Source organism: Dendrobates tinctorius, unplaced genomic scaffold (assembly GCF_039654945.1).
Source record: "Dendrobates tinctorius isolate UK_male_01 unplaced genomic scaffold, ASM3965494v1 ptg000233l, whole genome shotgun sequence".
NCBI lineage: Eukaryota > Metazoa > Chordata > Amphibia > Anura > Dendrobatidae > Dendrobates > Dendrobates tinctorius.
This window is the reverse complement of record NW_027361900.1, coordinates 5,814,360-5,839,900: the sequence shown is the minus strand read 5'-3', so window position 1 is coordinate 5,839,900 and position 25,541 is coordinate 5,814,360. Positions and strand designations below refer to the sequence as shown.

Below are 25,541 nucleotides of genomic sequence, written 5' to 3'. Positions count from 1 at the left end.
ATACCGGCTGACACCTGAGGTATACCGAAAGAAGTTCCGACACCTCCAACGTGGCCCACACGATAGCTACAGTGATGTGGTGCAAGGACTCAGGACCCACTTTGACCAGTGGATCCATGGACTGTCCGTTGAAACCTTTGAGCAGCTACGGGACCTGATGATCAAAGACCAGTTCCTGCATCTCTGCCCAGCTGAGGTCCGACAGTTCATCCTGGACCGCGAACCAACGAATGCGGACAAAGCGGCGCAGATCGCCGACAACCACGAGGCCAACCGGAAGCCCGAGACGCGGAGGCCAGTCGCCACCAGCTGGAAAGGGGGTAAGCCAGCAACCAACCCCAATGCCCCAGCTAGCCGTCCCTCCGGAGGCCCAGTCCCTGTTGCCAACAGCAGGCCGGCTACTGACAGTCGCCTGTGTCACCACTGCCAGCGGCCTGGTCACTTCTTTTACACCTGTCCGAATAGGCCGAAGAACCCCCCAGCCAAGGCCCCCGGGCCCAACGCCTCTGTTCTTTTGGTGGGAGGTGTGGTTGGGAGGGCTGACGACAACGTTCAACCTGTTCAGGTGGGGGCCCGTCTTGCTACAGGCCTCAAGGACACCGGGGCTGAACGAACCCTCATCCGTCCTGGACTGGCGGCCCCTGAAGAGTTTGTTGAGGGGAAAACCCTGACTGTCACCGGGATTGGAGGCACCCGTTGTCCCTTGCCAGTGGCACGAGTTTTTCTTGACTGGGGTGCCGGGAGCGGGTTGAGGGAGGTGGGAGTGTCTGAAAACCTGCCCACTGATGTTTTATTGGGGACTGACTTGGGGAGGATGGTTGCATACTATGTCCCTGACACCCTTCCCCAAACTGATAATAAGGGTAACGTTAACCCTGATGATGTTGATGATGGGAAACTGAATGTGTTACCTGCTAATGCCTTGATGAGTAATGATGCAACTAACAACCATTCTTTCCCAAGGTATGATGCTGATGCTGATGTGAATGTACCAAAGCAAACTGATAACCATTCTTTTCCTAGGAATGATGATGTTGATGTATCTGTGCCGACTGAACCCGTTAACCCTTTCTTTGAAACGGTAGATGTGTCCACAGGTACCGAGGTGCTCAGCCCCGTCACTCTGCGGAGTGAGACGGCTGAGGAACCCCTGGCAGGAGCAAGCAACGGTGCTCAAGAGGATGGGGAGGTGCATGGGGACCATGAGGAAGGTAATGCCATGCAGCTGACCAGTGCCACCGAGGAAGGTAACTGGCCCATAAGTAGCACTGCTCCTAAAGTGTTGGGGGTGGATGGGGAGGTAGAGCCCAGGGCAGCACCAGCTGGTGGGTCTGAAGAAATCCCCAGGGAGACAGCATACATAGCAGCTGTCACACGCAGTCAGAGTGCCCAGATCGCAGGTAACGCACTGTCTTCTGGACCCTCTGCTGCTACAGGAGAGACTGAACCAGAGGTGAACCCAGAGCCGGTTCCAGAGGGTCCCAGTAAAGAGGGGACCCTGACGTCACTTCTGGCAGCCTCCAGCATGGAGTTCCAGGCTGCTCTGCACTCAGATGCCAGCCTGGAGAAATTGAGAGGTCTCGCCGAGACGCCCACCTCCAAGTCTGATAAGGAGAGGGTGTTCTGGGAACGAGGAAGGTTGTACCGGGAGACAGTACCCGGAGATCCTAAAAAGGAGTGGTTGAGGGAAAGACAGCTGGTCGTCCCCTATCAGTTCAGAACTGAGTTGTTGCGGATTGCCCATGAGATTCCACTCGCTGGACACTTGGGGATCAGCAAAACAAAGGCACGGCTGTCTCAACACTTCTATTGGCCCAAGATGGGGACAGATGTAACACACTACTGCCGCTCCTGTGCCACCTGTCAAAAAGTGGGTAAGGCGGGGCCTGCTCTTAAGGCTCCCCTTATTCCTTTGCCGGTGATAGAGGAGCCTTTCCAGAGAATCGCGGTGGACATTGTAGGACCGCTGTCCGTCCCCAGCAGCTCCGGAAAGCGATACATTCTCACCGTGGTAGACTACGCTACCCGGTACCCAGAGGCAGTAGCTCTGTCTTCAACCAGGGCAGATAAGGTGGCTGACGCACTGGTGACCATCTTTTCAAGAGTAGGATTTGCCAGGGAGATGCTTACCGATCAAGGGCCCCAATTCATGTCTCGCCTAATGGAGGCTCTCTGTGAGAAAATGCAGGTGACGCAGCTGGTATCGAGTCCGTATCACCCACAGACTAATGGTTTGTGTGAACGTTTCAACGGTACCCTCAAACAGATGCTCCGCATACTGGTTGAGACCCAAGGGCGCGACTGGGAGCGGTACCTCCCACACCTGCTGTTCGCTTACAGAGAAGTTCCGCAGGCCTCGACCGGGTTCTCCCCCTTCGAGCTCCTGTATGGCAGGCGAGTCCGGGGACCCCTTGGGTTGATAAGAGAATCCTGGGAAGATGAGCCAAACCCCACAGAAGTGTCCATCGTGGATTATGTCATGCGCTTCCGTGACAAGATGCAGACCTTGACGCAGTTGGTGCATGACAACATGACGCAGGCTCAGGCTGACCAGAAGCGCTGGTACGACCAGAACGCCCGGGAGCGGACCTACCAGGTGGGTCAAAAGGTGTGGGCGCTGGTCCCTGTACCAACGGATAAGCTTCAGGCAGCCTGGGAAGGCCCGTACGTCGTCCACCAACAGCTCAACCCGGTCACCTACGTGGTCACGCTTGACCATGCTCGGGGTAGGCGCAAGGCCTTTCACGTCAACATGCTGAAGGCGCACTACGAACGTGAAGCTTGCGTCCTACCGGTCTGCAATCTGCCAGAGGATGGGGAGGAAGATTCCCTCCTGGACATGCTGGCCCAGGCCAAGGCCAATGGGTCCATTGAGGACATGGAGATAAGTGGTTCGCTCACCGTGTCCCAGCGGTTGCAGTTGATGGCCACCCTGGAACTCTTCCGGCCCGTGTTCACCAACCGTCCTGGGAGGACGGAGTTAGCGGTTCATGAGGTGGACACCGGGAATCATGCCCCATTACGGCGAACACCTTATCGGATCTCTGAAACGGTGCAACAAGTCATGCGCCGAGAGGTCGATGAGATGTTAAGGCTGGGAGTGATTCGACGGTCAAAAGGTGCGTGGGCTTCACCTGTAGTCCTCGTTCCTAAAAAGGATCGAACCACCCGGTTCTGCGTGGACTACAGGGGGCTCAACGCCATCACAACCTCTGATGCCCACCCAATGCCGCGCATCGAGGATCTGCTCGAGCGGTTGACAAACGCCAACTACATATCCATCATGGATTTGAGTCGGGGATACTGGCAGATTCCCCTGAGCCCTGAGGCGCAGGAGAAATCCGCCTTTATCACCCCCTTTGGACTGTACGAGTCCACGGTCATGCCCTTCGGCATGAAGAATGCCCCTGCCACTTTCCAGCGGATGGTCAACCACCTGCTTCGGGGACTGGAGGAGTACGCCGTGGCGTACTTAGACGATATTGCCGTCTTCAGTTCCACCTGGGAGGAACACCTTCAGCACCTCCAGGAGGTGCTCAAGCGTCTTCACCAGGCAGGCCTGACCATCAAGCCGGGGAAGTGCCAGATAGGCATGCGCAAGGTCCACTACCTGGGGCACCGGGTAGGCGGGGGTTCCATGAGTCCGGAGCCAGGAAAAGTGGACGCAATCGTGTCCTGGCCCACCCCCAGGACCAAGAAACAGGTGAAGTCCTTCTTGGGCACTGCAGGGTACTATAGGCGGTTCGTACAGGACTATAGCGCCCTTGCCAAACCCTTGACTGACCTCACCAAGCAGAGGCTACCCCAAACAGTCAACTGGACAGATGACTGTGAGGCGGCTTTCCAAGCTTTGAAAGCAGCCCTGTGCAACTCTCCAGTGTTGAGAGCAGTCGACAGCAGTCGCCCGTTTCTGGTACAGACCGACGCCAGCGAGTTTGGCCTCGGTGCTGTGCTTAGCCAGGTCGACTCGGGGAACCAAGAGCACCCCGTGTTGTACCTGAGCCGGAAACTTCTGCCGAGGGAAGTGGCATACTCGACCATCGAGAAGGAGTGTCTGGCCATGGTGTGGGCACTGCAACGTTTGCAGCCCTACCTGTACGGGCGCGCCTTCACGGTGGTAACCGACCACAACCCTCTGAGCTGGTTGCACACAGTGTCCGGAACCAATGGAAGATTGCTCCGCTGGAGCCTTGCCCTTCAACAGTACGATTTTACTGTAAAACACAGGAAGGGCAGTGAAAACAGCAATGCCGATGGGTTGTCCCGCCGGGGCGAACCCGCTGAGGTGCGCATGGCAGATTACCGAGAGGTAATGCCTCCTTAGCGCCCTCTTAAGGGGGGAGGTGTGATGTACAATGCCCGAAGATATGTTTTCTGTTGCAATGTGCTAACAAATCCTCCATCCTAGGACATTGTAAACTGTCAGTAGTAGGAATTCTTTCCCCCCAGGTTTTATCAACCCTGCCACTTCCTCTGGAAGAGCAGGAATGTTAATTAGCTAGACCATCTTCCTCACACCATTTGGCTTCTCTCAGCTGAAAGAGAAAAAAAGTGCGGGAACTAAACTCTTTGTTTGAAACCAGGAGTTTGAATAAAACAATAAGGGATTGTCCCGCGAAAACCATACCCAGCAGAAATATAAAAATCATATTTCTGCGATCCGAGCAGACCCAGCTTCGCTGTGGTGCCTGTTGCAAAACTCTCGGATGTCCAGAACCTGAGATATGATTTGCGCCCAAATGGACGGTCATATCGCATAGATGTTTGATGTTTTCTTGATGGGCTCATTACGCTGGGAAACATGATACCACTGATGAGTCCATACCAGCTTCTCCCATAAAGTTATAGCTAATCTAAGTTTTGTAGCCAAAACATAACTTGGATAAGAGAGGTGGGATCAACCCAGAATGCACCTCTCTGTGATGTCACATAGGAAAGTCTATAAGGCATTCCCTGGCAGAACCAGCTCAGAACAGCTCAAGTCGTCGTGCTAGAAAGATCCAGATGAGCGGAGAAGTGCAGCTCCGCCTCCACCCACCTTAGCCGCATGGTCTGCCTAAGGAACAATATGGAACTGTGAGTGTAATCTCTTTGTTTTCTCCACTTTTATTTTATACCTGTACTGTACATATTTTATGTCTCAATTTTATAGCAACTTTTATCTGTAATCACTGTCCTCTTTCGGAAAATAAATGAAATAATTATTTAGATCTGTCTCCATGCTCTAAGACTCGAACTATACGCCTTTGATAGATAATCGCTACTAATTCAAAGGGTTTGCCACGGACCCTCTTAATTTAACACTGTGAATTAAGTAACCGTGACTGGTGGCAGCGCGTTGTGTACGGCTATTACGGCTTGCTGGCAGTACAGAAGGGTCTTATATTGCTGAATAAGGGTCTGCAGCCACAGCATTGATAATTCCCTTACTGCAGAAGCCTAATTGCCGGTTCACAACAGGCAGCCCGTCCGGCGACCAATTATCCTAGGTGCAGTTCCCTGACTGACCTGAGGGTAAGGGGGGCGCCGGAGAGCTGTGAGTTCCAAAGTGGAACTGAGAAAGTGGGATATACATAAATCCCCGCAGTACTTGGAAGATTGATAGCAGTGGTGGGGCATCCAAATTAAACTCCCCCTGCGGCAAATTGTAGAGCGAGATTAGCTTGCTGGATATTTTTGTCACATGGTGCCGGTGGTGGGATAACTAAGATAAGCCCCAACGGTGCCTGTGATAGCTGTGTGCCGGCATTGTGTCACGTCCCTCCGTCCGCTGATACACCCGTGTCAGTGGTGGGATTGTGACATAGTGGTGACACGGTCCGCTGTCCGTCGCGTTTTGGTGGCAGCGGGACCCCCGTTAGTGTCGCCCGTAAGTAGACGAACGGCGGTGGGCTGTTCGTCACACCAATGTCCCCTCTGGCTTTGCCAGAAGTCCCACCAGGGGCCCCAATGTCTGATTTGGACAGCAGATCTGTACTGAAGTCCCTGGTGGTGCAAACTCTTGTGTCACCAGGGAGCATGTCAATGTCAGCAGTCAGGATGGCCTAGTGGTCTAAGGCACTGTGTTCAGGTTGCAGTCTCCCGTGGAGGCGTGGGTTCGAATCCCACTCCTGACAGCAGCAGTACTGGTCCCTGGAGGTGCAAGCTGTTGCGCACCAGGGAGCGTGTTAAGCGTCTGCAGTCACCACATGTGGAGGCGTGGGTTCAAATCCCACTCCTTGACAGCAGCAGTACTGGTCCCTGGAGGTGCAAGCTGTTGTGCACCAGGGAGCGTGTTCAGCGTCTGCAGTCACCACGTGGAGGCGTGGGTTCGAATCCCACTCCTGACAGCGACAGTTTTTTTTTTTTGTTTTTTTTTAAAGAAAAGAAAATAAACCTAGTGGCAGCATGTGTAATAACAGTCTCCAGGTCTTATAGCCTAATGTATACACCATAAATATTTATATGTGTGTCTATACAGTTGGTGTATATATGTGTGAGTATATTTTTTAGCCTTAAAGTTTTGATTCTCCATCCTCATTTCTTTCTTTTCCAAATCAAAAAAACACTCGTGTGAGAGCAATCTGCATCCAAAAAAACTTAGGGATAGGGACAATTTAGTGAGTACGTCAGGCTCCCTTAAAAGGTCAATTCACCCAACGAACAAGGGTGCTGCTTGCTCGTCGGGTGAGATGGGCAGCACGATTATTATCATCTAACACGCTTTCCTAGGATAATCTGCCAACACAAATCTCTTCTTGAATGGACAATCGTTTCTTAAATGACAATTTATGCTGATAAAAAAAACAAAAGCTCTAAATTAGGAAGGAGGCTGGAGGGGGGGGCGTCAGGGGCTGGAGGGGGGAAGACAGAGGCTGGAGGAGGAAGTGTGGTGGTGTAGACGGGAATCTATCTGATTCCCAAAAGGAAGATGGAAGTCCACAGCATCCATGGGGTCCCTAGGAATTATCTAGTGTCCAGAGTAATCATTCTAAAGACATACTAATAGGGAATTTAGATTGTGAGCCCCATCGGGGACAGTGATGATGTGTGCAAACTGTAAAGCGCTGCGGAATATGTTAGCGCTATATAAAAAAATAAAGATTGAGACACCCACGATTATTACCAGCCATGACGTCCCTGTAGTCCTGGACTTGCCATTCCCTATTGTAAAAGGCCGGGACTTTAAATGGTTTTGGGAACTGAGGGAGGAGAGGGAAATGTCTGAAGAGAGTGCGGCAAGGTGGACTCGAGTAAAAATGGCAAGGGTTCCCCTGGTCGTCAGGGACATGGCGGCTGCAGAAAGGCAGGTCAGGCTGAACACTCTGAAGAAGAGACGGGGTCAGGTGCAAACAAACTTAATGTCCTAGATAAAGAGGTCACATTGCCGCTGACAAACCCCAGCACAGAGGTAACAGTTGATGTGCTGAAAATTAAACTGACATATTGTGATGGTGGAGATGCCTCAGCAAAGATCGTGGTAGGAGAAATCCCAGAGAGTGCAGGTGGAGTGAAAACCCACAAAGGTTATGGAGAGTGGACTGGTGGTTCATTTGCCTCAGAGGTGGTGGAAAATGACAACTGTGCCAAAATTCTGGAAGAGGAAGGGAACTATACTGAGGCGTGTGACAACAGGACAGTAGGGGGTGAGAACTCCAGAGAACCCGAGGGTGGAGAGATGGAGTCTGGGAGCGAGAACATTGACTCTTCAGAGAGCCCTGTTGAGGCCCTAGGGGTGGTTGATGGTAATGGAGGGAAGACCCACAAAAATCTTAACCTGCAGATGAAGAAATAGGTTGAACTCTGAAGCAGCAGAGAGTGGATTGGCAAGCTGCCCCATCTGAAACTTTAATTAATGAATTTATGGTCCGACACGTGCTAGCCAAAAGGGAACAGGCTCACGAAGTGGAGATGGTTAAAGAGACAATAAGAGACCATGTCGAGCGAGAAAAGGACCTGAGACAAGTGGCTGAGTACAGAGTTGATGAGCTGGAGAAGGAAGTCTCTGAGCTCAGAGGTCACTTGTCAACGTGTCAATCAGTGAACAAGGCCATATTGGAAAATATAGAGGTGCTTATATCGTAGATAAGTCTGCTGTGGCTAGAGTGAGGATTCCGGCTGATGATGAAGCCCAGGTAGCTGGTGAAGGTGGGATGGTTCCATTCTTCCTTGTCGGATCAATCTAGAGCCTTGAGAATATCCGAATGCTCCTGGAACATCGCATGGCGTACCTAAGAGTGGTAGAGCAGCTGACACTTGAGAGACTGCAAATTAATAAACAGCTGCAGGAAAGACGAAGAAGATGGCGGCCATTTTCAACTCGAGGTATTGAGAGACGAGGGTTTCTTTAAAGGCTTGAAGTACTCAACCGGAAGATAAATGGAACGACTCCTCTCTGGGTAATAAAGACAAAAGGAGAAACTGTCAATAGAGAGACAACCGAAAGTGGCCTGATGGAAGAGGACAAGGAAGAGTTAGAAGTAGTGACTCTTCTGTGAGTTCAGTGATGCGTGACCTAGGCAGGAAACCCCTGTAGCAGACGTGGTGACAAAGGGTCAGACCAGACAGAAGGTATAGGTGTCAGGGAATCACCACACTGTACTGACCGCCAGGGATGGGGGTGGTCCAACAAAGGGGCAACACTATCAGAGGAGGTGAAGGAGTCGGACGATGGATAGTTCCAAAAGGGTTCAGTGATTCGGCCCGATTTTGACAGACGGTGTGACTTTCAGAGGCGACTGAGATGGGTTTCTGGTCGGGTAATAGCAAGTGCCAAGCCTCGGAGCCTTAGGCAGAGTGGGGAGGTATGTGGTATGGCGAGTGTCCATGTGGTTAATGGGCGGTATGTATCACAGAGGTGGGTGGCCCTGTGATGGAAGCCTGGGCTTGTTTTGCTCAGCAGATGTACTGCTGAAGGTTAATATACATTGGGAAGGCTTCCAGGTGACTTGGAGAGATGGGTGGATCCAGACACCTACATACCCCACCCAAGGGGGTGTGTCTGAAGACCCAAGATGGAGTCTGTGTGTTTGTGCACGGGCAGTGCTGGCTAGGCTGTGCCAGAGAGAGAAAACCTGTGGTATACCTCGGGAGAGGATGCCTCTGAGGATAAGAGGTATCGAGGAACCTGTGGACAGTTAATGGACACTAATCCGTGTTAGGTACACCAAGACTCAGTGAGGTCCATGGGTACTGTAGAGCCGAACAGTGCACGGGGTGCTGCAAGTTACCAAGTACCTGAGATTCGGTTTATGCTCAGTATTAATAAATCGATTGGACTTTTGTTTTAACCCTGAGTGTCCCAGCGTATGCCTCAACGACTGGCCAAGTGAGTATTCCCCGTCCACAGATAGTCGAAGTGTCACAATGCATATACATACAGTCATACACATATTCCATGCATGTTTACACATACAGGCATATATCTACACATATACCATCATACATTCATACAGGCATATACCATGCATACATATGTTGAGGAGAGCCTTAAGATCAAATACTTAAATAACCTCGACATAAGAGATTGAGAACTACCCATAAAGTGTATTATTTCACCTTACATGAGCTTTTTCAGATCAAAGTGGGACACTAAAGATAGCTGCCATTTCCTGTTTCACCACACACCATGTGCTGGTATCCAAGATGACGCCCACTCTGATGACCTCATGGATCCGCCCACGATGACGCCCACTCTGATGACCTCATGGACCAACCCAGCCAGATTACCTTATGGATCCGCCCACGGACTAGCTCACTGCCCAACCCACTAACCAATGGAATACATCCGATCACTCCCATTTTAGAGCCCCCTTACAGGGGATATATAAACCTATGTTTGGATTAATAAAGCTCTTGGAGTTGTGCCATAGATTGATCGAAGAGAGGTTACATCCGCCTGTGTCTCTGGTGTGATTTCTTTATTGCACACTAATCAGTATCCATTTGGCCAGGAGCATGCAACTAGTGAACATTTCTTATTGCATACCTCCCAACTTTTGAAGAAGGAAAAGAGGGAAAAATAATGCGGCGCGCACAGCGAGCCGTGGCAAAATTTAGGCCACGCCCCTGACCACACCCATTTCACAACTATTCACACTCATGTCCATGCCCAACTGCACCCATTTAGCACTGCTGAATACACTGACTGGTAAAGAGGGCACAGTGGCTGGCATTATGGGCACAGTGGCTGGTACTATAGGCACACTGACAGGTACTGAGAAAAGAAAGAGAGAAAAAAGAAAGGAGAGCGAGAGAAAGAAAGAACAGAGAGAGGAAGAACAGCAAGAGAAGAAAGGACAGAGAGAGAAAGAAGAAAGAACAGAAAGAAAGAGGGGAAGAAAGAACAGAGCAAAAGTAAGAACAGAGAGAAAGAGAGAGGGGAAGAAAGAAAGAACAGGGAGAGAGAAAGGGGAAAGAAAGAACAGAGAGAAAGAGGGGAAAGAAAGCAAGAACAGAGAGAGAAAGAAAGAGGGGAAAGAAAGAAATAACACAGAGACAGAGAAAGAACAGAGAGAGAGAAAGAAGTAAAGAAAGAAAGAAAGGAAAGAAAAAGAAAGAAAGAACAGTGAGAGAGAAAGAAAAAAAAGATTAGAGAACGAAAGACCAGAGAGGGAGAAAGAAAAATAGAGGGAAAGACAGAACATAGAATGAGAAAGAGAAAGATTCTATAGCAGCCCAGCTCCCATTGTAACGCCCACCTGACCCTCCCGGTGCAGGACATATCATGATCCACTCACATGGCCAACATCCCCGATTCCAAGGCGATCCTGCTGTCCGCACTGTCGGAGGAGGACATGGTGATGGATCCGAAGCATTCCTGGTTCCGTCACAATCTCCTCATGAATTTACCTAATTTCCAGTACATCACTTCTGGTGGACTGTCATGTGCAAGTTTTAAAGTGCTCCGCCATGTACTCCTGTGTCCTTTGGGAAAAGCCTGCTTTGTATGCCTTGTACACACTTGGCTCCACTCTGTACATCCCATACACATATGGCTCCGCTACATACACCAAGTACACACACAACTCTGCTCTGTACACCTCATACATGTGCAGCTCCGCTCTGTACACCTCATACACACATGACGCGGCTCCATACACACGTGATTCCACTCCGTACGCCCCACACACACACGCGCAGCTCCGCTCTGTACACATGTGGCTTCGCTCTGTACACTTCATACACGGCTCTGCTCTGTACACACACAGCTCTGCTACATCCACCCTGTAAAGCACTCCTGACCCCACACAGAAACTTTACCTCATCCAGCACCAAGACAACCAGCACAGCAGAGTCCTGCAGAGTGCAGACACAGAGGCCCCTGATCATGTGAACCCTGACTCCTCCCCTCTCACAGGTCCTGTGCGTACAGAACACACAGCCCAGCCACATCATTACTGTTAGGTGTTGGGTTCCTGCAGTGGTTCAACAGGAATCCAGAACCTCACATTCTGCGGTATCCCATTGTCTTTCGACCGCAGAGAAGATTGCTCAGCAATCCCGGCTTCCCAGAGGCTCTGCCCAGACCTGCTCTGTGGGGCTGGCTATTGCTGCCACCTTTGGGTCAGCAATGGCAATGCAGGCTGCTCAGCAGCAAATCGCTCCAGAGGCTGTCCTTCTGTCGCTCCACTGAGTATGCTCACGAGACGATCTCCCATTGGAGATCGGGAGCCACATGTCCAGATCCTTCTCCAGATCTGATTGGTCCATTTCAGGGATCTGGAAGCTTCCGGAAGGTCCTGGCTATAAAAAGTTTGCATGGCCACTCTGCTACTATGTGAATGATGATGGATGCATGAACCTGCGAATGACTCATTAAGATCCCCTCCCTCTGATATTACGAGTGTGTATAGGGACTTAGCTTTAGAGTCAGCGCCAGCCAGTGGCAAGCTATAGCCACAATAAGTATCCACACAGTACTAGCGTCCGACAGTGCGCCCCCTCTTGGGCATTGTCGACTAGCGGCAGTGTCTGTCGCTGCGCTGCAGTCTGCAGCTCCTTTTGGCGTCCGCAGTTGCGACGCCGCATACACGGTAGGTCTAGACGGATGCTGATCCTCTGCCAAGGGCCCAGCTCCTGTGACCATATACCGTGCGTGCACACCTCTGAGACCTGTGACACTGACAGGCTCAGCCCTTTTGTGTTTTGCACTTAAGGCATCTCTGTGAGTAAAACAGAGATCGCTCAGCGCACCTGGGTGACGTTCAACCTACGTGCGCTATACCGCCATATCGTACGTCCGGCATCAGCTAGCAGCAGTGTTAACACCTTCTGCACGGTGGACCCCGGGTGGCAAACGCACTTTACGTTATTTTATATTTAGTGCGTTCCGCCGTCCCTAACATTATACTAGCGCCAGGGTCTGGCTAGTAATGGCGGACCAGCAGCAGCTATTGCAGTACATTCGGCAGCTGGAGGGCAGGTTGGCGACTCTCGAGAGTTCTGCCTCAGCTGTGAAGGTTACTGAGGCTGCTGTGCAGTCAGTCGCAGAGGCTGTCTCGCATGTGTCCACGTCTGCACCGACAGTTTGCCGCCTCCCGTTGCCTGATAAATTTTCTGGTGACACTGCCTCCTGCAGGGGTTTCGTGAGCCAGTGCTCTATCCAGCTTGTTACTGGCCGCGTGATTCCCTACAGAGCGGGCTAAGGTGGGGTTTATCGTTTCCCTTCTGTCGGGCAGGGCGTTGGAGTGGGCCACGCCACTGTGGGAGCGTGGTGACCCTGTGATTCGGACCACTGCTCAGTTCCTAACATCTCTGAAGCAGGTCTTTTTGGGGCCACGGGTCACTCACGACACCTCTCTCCAGTTACTAGCATTAACACAGGGATCCCTCTCGGTCAGCCAGTACGCCGTCCGTTTCCGGACACTGGCTTCCGAGCTGGAATGGCCTGATAAAACCCTCATCCCTGTGTTCTGGAGAGGTTTGGCGGAGCATGTTAAGGATGCTCTATCTACCAGGGAGGTTCCCATAAGTCTGGAAGAGCTGATTGCTATTTCCACCCGCATCGATCTCCGTTTTTCGGAGCGCGGGCTGGAGCGTGCTCAATCCAGACGGAAGATTAGCTTGGCTCCCAACCTCTTTGATCCTCTAGAACCTCTTGAGCAAGAGAGTTTACCTCCAGAGCCCATGGAGGTGTCCCACGCCGGTCTCAAGACACGGCCGGCACAACGCTCCACACGCTGTTACCAGTGTCGACAGTCTGGTCACGTGGCTAACAGGTGTTCGCAGCGGCCGAAAAAACGACCACGTCCACTGGTAATTGGTGAGGGTCTATTCGCTATGGAGACCGTCTCCCCCAATCCAGCGCTCCAAGGGATGTTAGATAGCGGTGATTCCTCCTGGGAGGTACAGGTCACAATGGATTCCGGGGCAGAAGGGAACTTTATGTCCTCGTTCTTCGCCCAACAGCACGCTATCCCGTTGGTACCACTTCCTCACTCAGTACCCATCAGGGTGGTAAACGGGTCGACCTTATCATCCCAGATTACCCACCAAACAGCACCCCTTTAAGCTCTCAATTCCACCTTTTTATCGGGAGACGGTGTCCCTGCTCATTATGCCAGAGGGCATCGATCAGGTGCTCCTCGGGGTTCCCTGGCTCTGTTGCCATTCCCCTCATATAGAGTTCTCCTCGGGGAGAATAATAGAATGGAGCAAAGACTGTGTGGGAAAGTGCATGGGGGGAGTCGTCCAAGTAGCCTCTGCGGAGGTGCCTGCAGATCTTTCCGCGCCACCTACTGGGAATCTGAAGACCGTGGCTCCGGTCGTCCTCAAGTCACTGCTGCCAGGCAAGACCTTTGTCCCGCCTCATCTACGGTCCAAGGTTCTCACGTGGGCACACGCGTCCAGGGTGGATGGTCACTTTGGCTACAAGCAGACCACAAAACTCCTGGCAAGCTCTTATTGGTGGCCGCACAGGGCTCGGGACGCTAAAAAATACATTCAGGCATACGCCTCTTATGCTCGGAGCAGCTCCTCTAAACAGAGGCTGGCTGGGTTACTGTATCCCTTGCCGGTGGCAGACCGGGCAATGGAGGTTCGCGACAGTCTGGGTCGCACCCCGCATGTCACGCTATCCTCTAAAGTGAGTGAAGACGCCCGTCGACACACATCGGTGCCCCGCTCCAACTTCTCCTGGCGACTTAGCCATCCCTGACGCCTTCCACGTGTCCCTTCTCAAACCTGTTCACATGTCCCTGTTTTCCGAGTCATCTGCGGAGTCAGACTTGTCTTCGGACGAGCCTGAGGCCTATGCCTCTGTGGGACACAAGGTGGTACGTGGCAAAAAACTTTATTTGGTGGATTGGAAGGCTCAAGGGGAAGGGGGCCCTAGGGGGGGTAATGTTAGGTGTCGCGTTCCTGCTGCGGTTCTACAGGAATCCAGAGCCTCACATTCTGCAGTCTCCCATTGTCTTTCGACCGACCGACCGCAGAGGAGATTGCTCAGCAATCCCAGCTTCCCAGACACTCTGCCCAGACCTGCTCTGTGGGGCTGGCTATTGCTGCCACCTTTGGGTCAGCAATGGCAATGCAGTCTGCTCAGCAGCAAATCGCTCCAGAGGCTAAGTCCTTCTGTCGCTCCACTGAGCATGCTCACGAGACAATCTCCCATTGCAGAACGCGAGCCACATGTCCAGATCCTTCTCCAGATCTGATTGGTCCATCTCAGGGATCTGGAAGCTTCCGGAAAGTCCTGGCTATAAAAGGTTTGCATGGCCGCTCAGCCATGCGCTAGTATAGTCTCTAGTTGCTACTGTGTGAATGATGATGGTTGCATGAACCTGCGAATGACTCATTAAGATCCCCTCCCTCTGATATTATGAGTGTGTATAGGGACTTAGTGGGTCGCCCTCCCAGGGCCGTGGGGTACCGGGCCGGTGTCAGTGGGATGTGTCACAGCAGCGGTGGCCCTGGGCGCCCAAGTCAATGGCGGGGATGTGAATGGTGTAATGGAATGGAATAGTTTGTGACGCCACCTGTGGTGTTCGGCAAGGGAGGTGTTAAGCCGACGCTGCAAAGAGATCCTCTGGGACAGATGGTGTGATGCAGCAATGATGGTATAGCCCTCCACAGGCAGGGCTGTTGTCCCAGGGCAGTGTAGATGTGGGGACACTTTGATGGTGTAGTGTCCGGCGCAGGGGATGTAGCAGTGTCAGGCAGACGGACGCAGGAAGGAATGGAGGACACCAGGGCATGTAGTTCCAAGGCTTTACTCAGTCAGTAGTGCCCGCTTCTGTGCCGTGTTCTCCAGGTCAGGGACCCAGTCAACCTCAGGCAAGATGGAAAGCTCCCCTCCACACTCCGCCAACTTATGTGCTTTTCCTGAACGTCTCCTCTATAGCGCCTTGAAGTGTGAAGATCTCCAGTACCGTGGTACGCTGGAGTTCCTCCTGTCAGATGTTCCCAAGAACATCCCGGAACTTAGGTGGTCAGTGACCTGCAGTATGCCAAAATAGGTATATGCCAGGTATCCTATGTCACAGTATCCACCGCAAGACAGGGAGTTGTCACCTCCCTATGTTCCGTACTACACTCTTTACCCGATCTTTGGCTACTATTTGTGATTTACTCACACTAGCATCTAGAAACTAACCCTAGTACACTGATGAAGGTCTATCACGACTGAAACGTTTGTAACTAGTGGCTATTGTATATATTAAAATTCTGATTTTTTTTGCACCAAAAATCCTTGGGTGTGCCCGGTATTTGATATCACCAACCATTCCCATTTTATTTAGGTGCATCTATATATATGGCCCACCCTGTAGTGATTTACACTGTGTAACTCTGGTTTCACCATGCCCTTCCAGTGGCCAGCTTTCAAGATTAGGTGAAATGGAGATACCATGGCTATTTGCTGGCTTTCATGCCAGTTCTCATGGTCATAACCCATTCGGGCCGGGTTCAGTCATTTAACCCTTTCAGTAACGCCCTTCGGTGCCCACTTAGATGCCCTTTTTATGCAGTTTTATCATATTTGTAGCTGCTTTTAAGCGTTATTCACAGCAGGGCTCCTCGCCGCATTGTATTTTATTAGAGCAGGTGGAGGCGTTGGTCTGCTCCTATCACCAAAATGTACCTTTCAGGTTATCCCTCAAGTACCCTCACTTGTCTCTTCTTTTGAGGTCCATGCCGTCAGACTCTACACCCCCTTCTCAATGCAAGTGGCGGTGGTATATCATTCTCCCGGCCCCTCCCATCAGTTCCTGGATCATTTTGCCACTTGGCTTCCACATTTTCTCTCTTGTGACATCCCTACCCTCATCATGGGCGATTTCAACATCCCCATTGCTCTTCCCCTCTCCCTATCTGCTACTCACCTTTTATCTCTAACCTCCTCGTTCAGCCTTTCGCAGCTTACTAATTCTCCAATGCATGGAGACAGAAACTCCCTCGACTTGGTCTTCTCTCGGCTTTGTGCCATGGATGATTTTGCAAACTCCCCTCTCCCGCTCTCTGACCACAACCTTCTTTCATTCTCTATCAAGAACTGCCAGGCCGCTCAGGTCACCCCCACTGTCCATACTTATAGAAACATACAGGCCATTAACACCCAGAAACTTATGGAGAACTTGCAGTCTTCATTGGCCCCTATCTCCTCCCTCTCATGTCCTGATTCTGCATTGAAACATTACAATGAAACACTTCAAAGTGCCCTGGATGAATTTGCACCTCCTAAACATAGACCACCACAACACAGATGGCGACAACCCTGGCATACCCTGCAAACACGTTTCCTGCAGCGGCGCTCCAGGTGCGCTGAACGTCTGTGGAGAAAATCCAATCTACACGAAGATTTCATCCATTATAAGTTTATGCTTAGAACATACAACACTGCCCTTCACATCTCAAAACAAACCTATTTCAACACGCTCATCACCTCACTGTCCAATAACCCTAAACGTCTCTTTGACACTTTTCATTCTTTACTCAACCCAAGAGTACAGGCCCCAACCACGGAGCTTCAACCTAACGATCTGGTGAATTACTTCAAAGAAAAAATTGACCAGCTCGGACAGGAAATTATCTCCCTATCACCTCATACCATGCACTGTCCTCTGTTGTGAGTTCATTTTTCCCTTCACCAGTGAGGTCTGATGAACTCCCTCTTCTGGCGAAGGAAGGTAGTGAGGCTGATCACCAAACAGCTGAGCAGGTAGATGATGACTGGGTCACAGGAACTGATGACTGGATATAAGGCAGCCGACGCCCTGCTGCCTCGCTGGTGAATTCCTGCTGGATTCTTGGAGACCAGTCTGATTTCTGCTTCTCAAAGCTAAGTGTTGCTCTGCCTTTTGTACACTTTAGTTCTGGTTTTGTTTGCCTTGTTTTTTGGAGTTCAGCCATCCCCGGCCGGGGGTGAGCTGAATTCCATTTTTGTCTCTGATCTGTTGATCTCTGGCTCTGTCTTCAGAATATACCTAAGTGCTGATATAGTCTTTTTGAAGCCTAGTGACTTCAGGGCCTGTTTTTCCTATTAGTCTGTTGGTTCATTTTTGGATAGGGTTTTTGCGGATTGCAGACAGCAGCTTTTCTATCCTGTCCTATTTAGTTAGCTTGGGCTCCATCATTTGCTCAAACTATCTTTCTATCTGTGTTAGTGTTTTTCATCTTGCTTCACAGTCATTATATGTTGGGGGCTGCCTATTCCTTTGGGGTCTGCTCTGGGGCAGTTTAGATTTCCCCTTTCTGTCTTTAGGCTAATTTAGTTCTCCGGCTGTGATCGAGGGGTCTAAGGCACCGTAGGAACCCCCCACGGCTACTGCTAGTTGTTGTGGATAGGTTCAGGGGTCTGCAATCCGATAGCTTCCAACTTCTCTGGTTTTCTGGACTTAGCTATTATTTTTGTTTTTTCCTCCTTCGGTGACTCATCCATAACAGTCCTCCCTCCCCCACTGCATCTAGCGCACTCTATGATTTTGAACCAGTCACAGAAGAAGAAGTAAGCAGGCTCCTTGCATCATCTCGCCCAACTACTTGCACCAGTGACCCATTTCTGTCACATCTCCTCCAGTCCCTTTCCCCTGCTCTCACCCCTCACCTAACTAAAATAACCTCTCTCTCTCTTCTGGTATCTTTCCCTCCTCATTTAACCATGCCATCATATATCCACTACTTAAAAAAACCATCCCTCGACCAAAACTGTGCCGCTAAGGGTACCGTTACACCTAGCGACTCACCAGCGATCCTGACCAGCGATATGATGCGGTCAGGATCGCTGCCACACAGGCAGATCTCACCAGCGACATCGCAGGGGACGGGGATCGCTACTTACCTGCGTCCTCCCGCCCGGCTCCACGCGTCGCTCATCGTCACAGCAGGAAGCGCCGCAGGAAGCTGGCGATGAGAAATGATCCAGGAGCTTCTCGCGCGATCAGCAATAACCAGCGGGGGAGCCGGTCGGAGGTAAGTATCACATGCAGCGATATCGCTAGCAATATCGCTGCAACGTCACAAAATCGGTGACTTTACAGCAATATTGCTAGCGATATCACAGTGTGTAACGGGGGCTTTACTATAGACTTGTCTCTAATCTTCCCTTCATCTCTAAACTCCTGGATTGCCTGTCAACTCCCGTCTTATCTACTATTTCTTTGATAACTCTCTTCTCGACCCTCTCCAATCCAGTTTCCGTTCTTTACGCCCTACTAAAACTGCCCTCACTAAAGTCTCTAATGATCTACTAACAGCTAAATCAAATGGTCATTAGTCCATGCTAATTCTCTTGGATCTCTCTGCAGCATTTGACACTGTGGATCATCAGCTCTTCCTCACTATGCTCCGTTCCATTGGCCTCAAGGACACCGTTCTCTCCTGGTTCTCCTCCTATCTCTCTGACCGCTCCTTTACTGTATCTTTTGCAGGTTCCTCCTCCTCTCATCTTCCCCTTACTGTTGGGGTTCCTCAAGGATCAGGTCAAACAATCAGTAGATTGGTCAAACAATCAGTAGATTTGGTTTCCAGTACCATCGCTATGCTGATGACACCCAATTATACGCTTCTTCTTCTGACATCACGCCTGCCTTTCTAGAAAACACCAGCGATTGTCTAAACGCTGTGTCTAATATCATGTCCTCACTATATCTGAAACTGAACCTGTCAAAGACTGAACTCCTTGTGTTTCCTCCCGTTACTAATGTACCTATACCCGACATTGCCATTTCCGTGTGTGGTTCCACTATTACTCCCCAGCAACATGCCCGCTGTCTTGGGGTCATACTTGACTCCGAGCTTTCCTTTGCCCCCCACATCCGATCACTGGCTCGCTCTTGTTATCTGCACCTCAAAAACATTTCTAGAATTCGACCTTTTCTTACTTTTGACTCCACAAAAACTCTTAGGCTGTGTGCCCATGTAAGCGGTTTTGAAGCATTTGTCCAGGTCAAAATGCTTCAAAAACGCATACAAGAAGCATCCCATTCGTTTTAAATGAAGTCCACACATTTTGTGCACATTGATGCGCTTTTTTTCCGCGAAAAACGCTTCACGGTAAAAAATGCAGCATGCTCATTAATTTTGCAGAAAAGTCAGCGTTTTTGCTCTTTCCTATGAGTCAGAAAACACATGGAAAAAAACGCATAAACGCGCGTTTTCTGGGAAGGAGTCTGATTTTGAAGCAGAAATTTTCTGCATACGTGGGCACATAGCCTCACTGTTTCTCTTATTATTCTCGTCTTGACTATTGTAACTCTCTTCTAATCGGTCTCCCTCTTACCAAACTCTCCCCCCTCCAATCTGTCTAGAATGCTGCAGCCGGGATCATATTCCTCGACAATCGTTAGGCTAAGTTCACACATAGCGGAATTCCCACGGAAGTTACCGCAAGAATTCCGGAATTCCATTCCGCGGGAAAATCGCATTTTAAATTCCCGCGATTTTCCCGTGGAAAAACTAGCGATTTGCAAGCATAATTAGCTTACGGAATGCTAGCGTTTTCCAAGCGATCTGGAGCATCGCTTGGAGAACTGATTCACAGGTTGGTCACACTCGTCAAACATAGTGTTTGACGAGTGTGACCAACATTTTACTATTGAGGCTGCCTATGCAGCATCAGTAGTAAAAGATAGAATGTAAAAAATAATCAAAAAAAATATTGTTATTCTCATCTTCCGGCGTCCCACGCAGCCTTTCCGCCTCTCTCCACGCTCCCGGCATCGTCCGGTCCGAGACCGCGACGTCATTGCAGTCATTCTCGCAAAGGATTACTGGGACCGGAAGATGCTGGGAGCGTGGAGAGAGGCGGGAAGTCCTCACCCACAAAGCTCTCCGTGGCTCAGCGCCACCCTACATCTCCTCCCTCGTTTCAGTCTACCACCCTATCCGCGCCCTCCGTTCTGCTGACCTGAGGTTAGCATCCTCAATAATCAGAACCTCCCACTCCCGTCTCCAAGACTTTACACGTGCTGCACCAATTCTTTGGAATGCACTTCCCAGGCCAATACGATTAGTCCCCAATCCCCACAATTTTAAGCGTGCCCTGAAAACCACATTTATTCAGACTGGCCTATCGCCTCAACACATTAACCTAATCTATCCCTGTGTGGCACAGCCAAAAGTTTTACCATAACCAGGTTCCCCGCGTCATGTTCCCACATGCTTTATGCATCCATTAGCCCTCTGTGTCTGTACTGTTACACACTTAACATTATGGCTGGTCCATACAATCAGGGCAACTGTTACCACCCACCTTTCGTGTCTACCTCTTTCCTCATAGACTGTAAGCTTGCGAGCAGGGCCCTCATTCCTCTTGGTATCTGTTATAATCTATGTGATTATTGTTATGCTGTAATGTCTATTGTCTGTACAAGTCCCCTCTGAAATGTAAAGTGCTGCGGAATATGTCAGCGCTATAAAAATAAAATTTATTATTATTTATTTTTAAGTTTTGTCATTAAATCTGTAAAAAAAAAAAAAAAAACTAAAAAAAAAAGGGGGAAAAAAAATTCTGAATAAAAAAAAAAAAGCTTCAGTTTGGTAAAACATGGCTTCTGGAATAAGATGAAGAAAATTCCCCTCTAGGGGCCACAAGCTGCATTCCCCCTGGTGACGGTGTGACTTCCTGTCGTCCACACTTCTCTCCTATGGGGAGATGCTGGACAGTGTGGGCGGGGCCACAGCTTCCTCCCGTCTGCTCTATGGAGGAGGTGGCGCCGCCCCTTCTGGTCACATGGGCATGACGTCACCACAGGTCCTGTGTGCACAGAGCAGTCATATATGTGCCGGACGCTCCTGGACCTTCTGCTTTCTGGGCCGGTTCCTCCTGTAAGTCCTATTAACCCTTCCGCCCCCTGTCTTCTCCTTTCTGACAGGACAATCTCTGAATTCGGACAGTGTGACAGGAATTTCAGCAATGTGGAAGGAAGAAATGACAATTTTACTGTTTTCCTCACAGAAATGTCACTTTAGCCCCAAATATATCATTGTCCTAAAGGTGACAGGAGCGCTGAGGCCGCACAGTGCGCCGTGTCTAATGAGTGCCGATACCCCACAGGCTCGGGAGGGAAGGGGCGCCATTGTGGCTGGGATAGACGGCGGACGCCGTGTGACGTGTGAAGAGCTCTGACACCAGAACAGCAGAGACCCCACAAGTGGCCCCATGTTACCCCCTCCACCTCTGGGGGCTCATCTAGGGGGCAGGGAGGATTATTAACCCTCAGGGGTCACAGAATTGTGTAACATTGAGCGGAGGAATGAAATGTTCCCAGTAAAATGTCGCTCCGTCCCCAAGTCTGTAATTATCACACGGGAGAAGAGGAGAAAACAGAAACCACTTGTTCCACAATTTCCCCTGAGCGCCGATACCCCATAAGGGGCCGGACACTCCTCAGGAGGGAAGGGGCGCCATTGTGGCTGGGATAGACGGTGGACGCCGTGTGAAGAGCTCTGACACCAGAACAGCAGAGACCCCACAAGTGGCCCCATGTTACCCCCTCCACCTCTGGGGGCTCATCTAGGGGGCAGGGAGGATTATTAATCCTCAGGGGAATCGCTTGTGTAATACACGACCGCTCCAAAGTTTGGGGTCACCCAGACAATTTTGTTTTCCATGAAAACTCCGACTTTTATTCATCTATTGAGTTGCCAAATTAATTTAACCCCTTAAAGGGAGTCTGTCACCCCATTTTAGCGCTATAAGCTGGGGCCGCCGCCATCAGGGGCTTATCTCCAGCATTCTGTAATGCATTCTGTAATGCTGTAGATAAGCCCCCGATGTAACCTAAAGATAAGAAAAACACGTTAGATTATACTCACCCCGGCGTTCAGTCCGGTCCGATTGGTGTCTCCTTCCCGTCCGGCGCCTCCCATCTTCATACGATGATGTCCTCCTAACTTCTCCCTCGGCTCCTGTGCAGGCGTGCTTTATTGGCCCTGTTGAGGGCAGAGCAGAGTACTGCAGTGCGAGGGGCCGGGAAGGTCACAGAGGTCCCGCGCATGCGCACTGCAGTACTCTGCTCTGCCTTCTACAGGGCAGATAAAGTACGCCTGCACAGGAGCCGAGGGAGAAGGTAGGAGGAGGACGTCATCGTATGAAGATGGGAGGCCCTGGACCGGACTGCAACACCCCCCGCCCCCCGGTGAGTATAATCTCACGTGTTTTTCTTACCTTTCGGGTTACATCGGGGGCTTATCTACAGCATTACAGAATGCTGTGGATAAGCCCCTGATGGCGGTGGCCGCAGCTGATAGGGCTAAAATGGGGTGACAGATTCCCTTTAATAAACGGAGCTTTTTTCGTTTTTCGCTCCCCTTATTTCCAGAGCCATAATTTGTATATTTCTCCGTCAGTATGGCCGTGTGAGGGTTATTTTTTGCGGGGTGAGTTGTGCTTTTGAACGACACCATTGCTTCTACCATGTCTTGTACTCAAAATCGGGAAAAAAATTCCAAGTGCGGTGAAATTGCAAAAAAAGTGCAATGCCACACTTGTTTCTTGCTTGGCTTTTTTGCTAGGTTCACTAAATGCTAAAACTGCCCTGCCATCATGATTCTCCGGGTCATTACGAGTTCATAGATACCAAACATGTCTACGTTCTTTTATCTAAGTGGTGAAAAAAAATACAAAATTTGCTAAAAAATAAGCACAATTTTCCAAGCCCCGTAACATCTCCATTTTTCGTGATCTTGTGCTTGGTGAGGGCTTATTTTTTGCGTACCGGGCTGATGGTTTTAATGATACCACGTTTTTGCAGATACATTCTTTTGATCACCCGTTATTGCATTTTAATGCAATGTCACGGCGACCAAAAAAAACGTAATTCTGTCATTTGATTTTTTTTCTCGCTACGCCGTTTAGCAGTCGGGTTCATCCTTTTTTTATTGATCGGGCGATTCTGAATGCGGGGATACCTAATATCTGTAGGTTTGATTTTTTTTTTTATTTTATTTTGATTGGGGCGAAAGAGGGGTGATTTGAATTTTTGTTTTATTTTCTTTCATTTTTAAACACTTTTTTGTTATTTTTGGCATGCTTCAATAGCCTCCAAGGGAGAGTAGAAGCATGCCATACTTGATCGGCTCTGCTACATATGGGAGATGAGCAGATCGCCCATATGTAGCAGTAATACAGCATTGCTATGAGCAATCTGACGGCAACAACCATAGAGGTCTCTATGAGACCTCTGATTGTCATGGCAACGCGTCGCTGACACCCGATCACGTGACGGGGGTTGGTGATACGCTCATTTCCGGCTGGACGCCGGAAGTACTAGTTTAATGCCCGCTGTCAGTGTTTGACAGTGAGATTTAACTAGTTAATAGGCGCGGGCAGATCTTGATTCCGCCCGCGCCTCTTGCCGGCACATGTCAGCTGTTTATAACAGCTGACATGTCGAGGTTTTGAAGTGGGCTCACCACCGGAGCCCACATCAAAGCAGAAGATACTGACCGCTGATGTACTATCCCGTCAGCGGTCTGTAAGGGGTTAAAATCTCGTCCAGACATTGACAAGGTTCGAAAAAAAGATTTTTATTTAAAATAATAATTTTCTCCTTTAAACTTTGCTTTCGTCAAAGAATGCTCCCTTTTCAGCAATTTCAGCATTGCAGACCTTTGGCATGTGTACCATACGGTCAAGCTGCTCCCACAACTGCTCAATGGGGTTGCGATCTGGTGACTGCGCTGGCCACTCCATTACAGATAGGATACCAGCTGCCGGTTTCTTCCCTAAATAGTTCTTGCATAATTTGGAGGTGTGCTTTGGGTCATTGTCCTGTTGTAGGATGAAATTGGCTCCAATCAGACTCTGTCCACAGGGTATGGCATGGCATTGCAAAATGGAGTGATAGCCTTCCTTATTCAAAATCTCTTTTACCTTGTACAAATCTCCCACTTTACCAGCAAGAAAGCAACCCCAGACATCACATTACCTCCACCATGCTTGACAGATGGCGTCAGGCACTCTTCCAGCATCTTTTCAGTCGTTCTGCGTCTCACAAATGTTCTTCTGTGTGATACAAACACCTCACACTTGGATTCGTCTGTCCATAACACTTTTTTCCAATCTTCCTCTGTTCAATGTCTGTGTTCTTTTGCCCATATTAATGTTTTCTTTCTATTAGCCAGTCTCAGATATGGCTTTTTCTTTGCCACTCTGCCCTGAAGGCCAGCATCCCGGAGTCGCCTCTTCACTGTAGACGTTGACTCTGGCGTTTTGTGGGTACTATTTATTGAAGCTGCCAGTTGAGGACCTGTGAGGCATCGATTTCTCAAACTACAGACTTTAATGTACTTGTTACTCAGTTGTGCAGTGGGGCCTCCTACTTTTCTTTCTACTATGGTTAAAGCCTGTTTTTGCTCTAGGAGTAGTACACACCGTTGTAGGAAATCTTCAGTTTTCTTGGCAATTTCTTATATAGAATTTCTAAGAACGAGAATAGACTGTCAAGTTTCACATGAAAGTTCTTTTTTTTTCTGGCCATTTTGAGAGTTTAATGGAACCAACAAATGTAATGCTCCAGATTCTCAACTAGCTCAAAGGAAGGTCAGGTTTATAGCTTCTCTAATCAGCCAAACTGTTTTCAGCTGTGCTAACATACTTGCATAAGGTTTTTCAAGGGTATTCTAACCATCCATTAGCCTTCTTACACAGTTATCAAGCACAAAGTACCATAAGAACACTGGAGTGATGGTTGTTGGAAATGGGCCTCTATACACCTATGAAGATATTGCATTACAAACCAGACGTTTGCAGCGAGAATAGTCATATACCACATTAACAATGTATAGGGTGTATTTCTGAATCGTTTAATGTTAGCTTCATTAGAGAAAACTGCTTTTCTTTCAAAAATAAGGAAATTTCTAAGTGACCCTAAACTTTTACATGGTAGTGTGCTTTAATATTAGCCGTATTTCCTGTTGGCAGGTATACCTTTTCTTTTAGGATTTCATTAAAAACTTCCACCAGTGGAGAAGAAACCTCTTCTACTAATGTTTTGCAGAACTCCCCTGGCAGCCCATCTGGTCCGGGGGCCTCGCTATTTTTCAGGGAGTTAATAGTGTCTAGTATCTCTTCCTTTCTTATTGTAGAGTTGAATCTTTCTCACCTTCTGAGACTGTTGGGA

General features: G+C 49.6%; 2 long non-coding RNA genes and 1 other non-coding gene across 4 annotated transcripts in view; all 3 read left to right on the top strand.

Annotated features, from left to right (window-relative positions):
* Nucleotides 1-25,541, top strand: part of LOC141060228 (uncharacterized) — a 118,794-nt gene that overhangs the window by 70,227 nt on the left and 23,026 nt on the right. Inside the window, exon 1 of one of the 2 annotated variants that reach the window (XR_012222686.1) lies at nt 21,182-21,243. The exons of the other annotated variant lie outside the window; for it this stretch is intronic. This is a non-coding gene — a long non-coding RNA (uncharacterized lncRNA). Of the gene's footprint in view, nt 1-21,181; nt 21,244-25,541 lie in introns of those variants that run through there. 2 annotated transcript variants of the gene reach the window in all.
* TRNAL-CAG (transfer RNA leucine (anticodon CAG)) lies at nt 6,034-6,116 on the top strand. Its single transcript has one exon. It is a non-coding gene; the product is annotated as a tRNA-Leu (tRNA).
* Nucleotides 8,662-10,389, top strand: LOC141060232 (uncharacterized). Its single transcript, XR_012222691.1, has 2 exons — nt 8,662-9,307; nt 9,557-10,389. It is a non-coding gene; the product is annotated as an uncharacterized lncRNA (long non-coding RNA).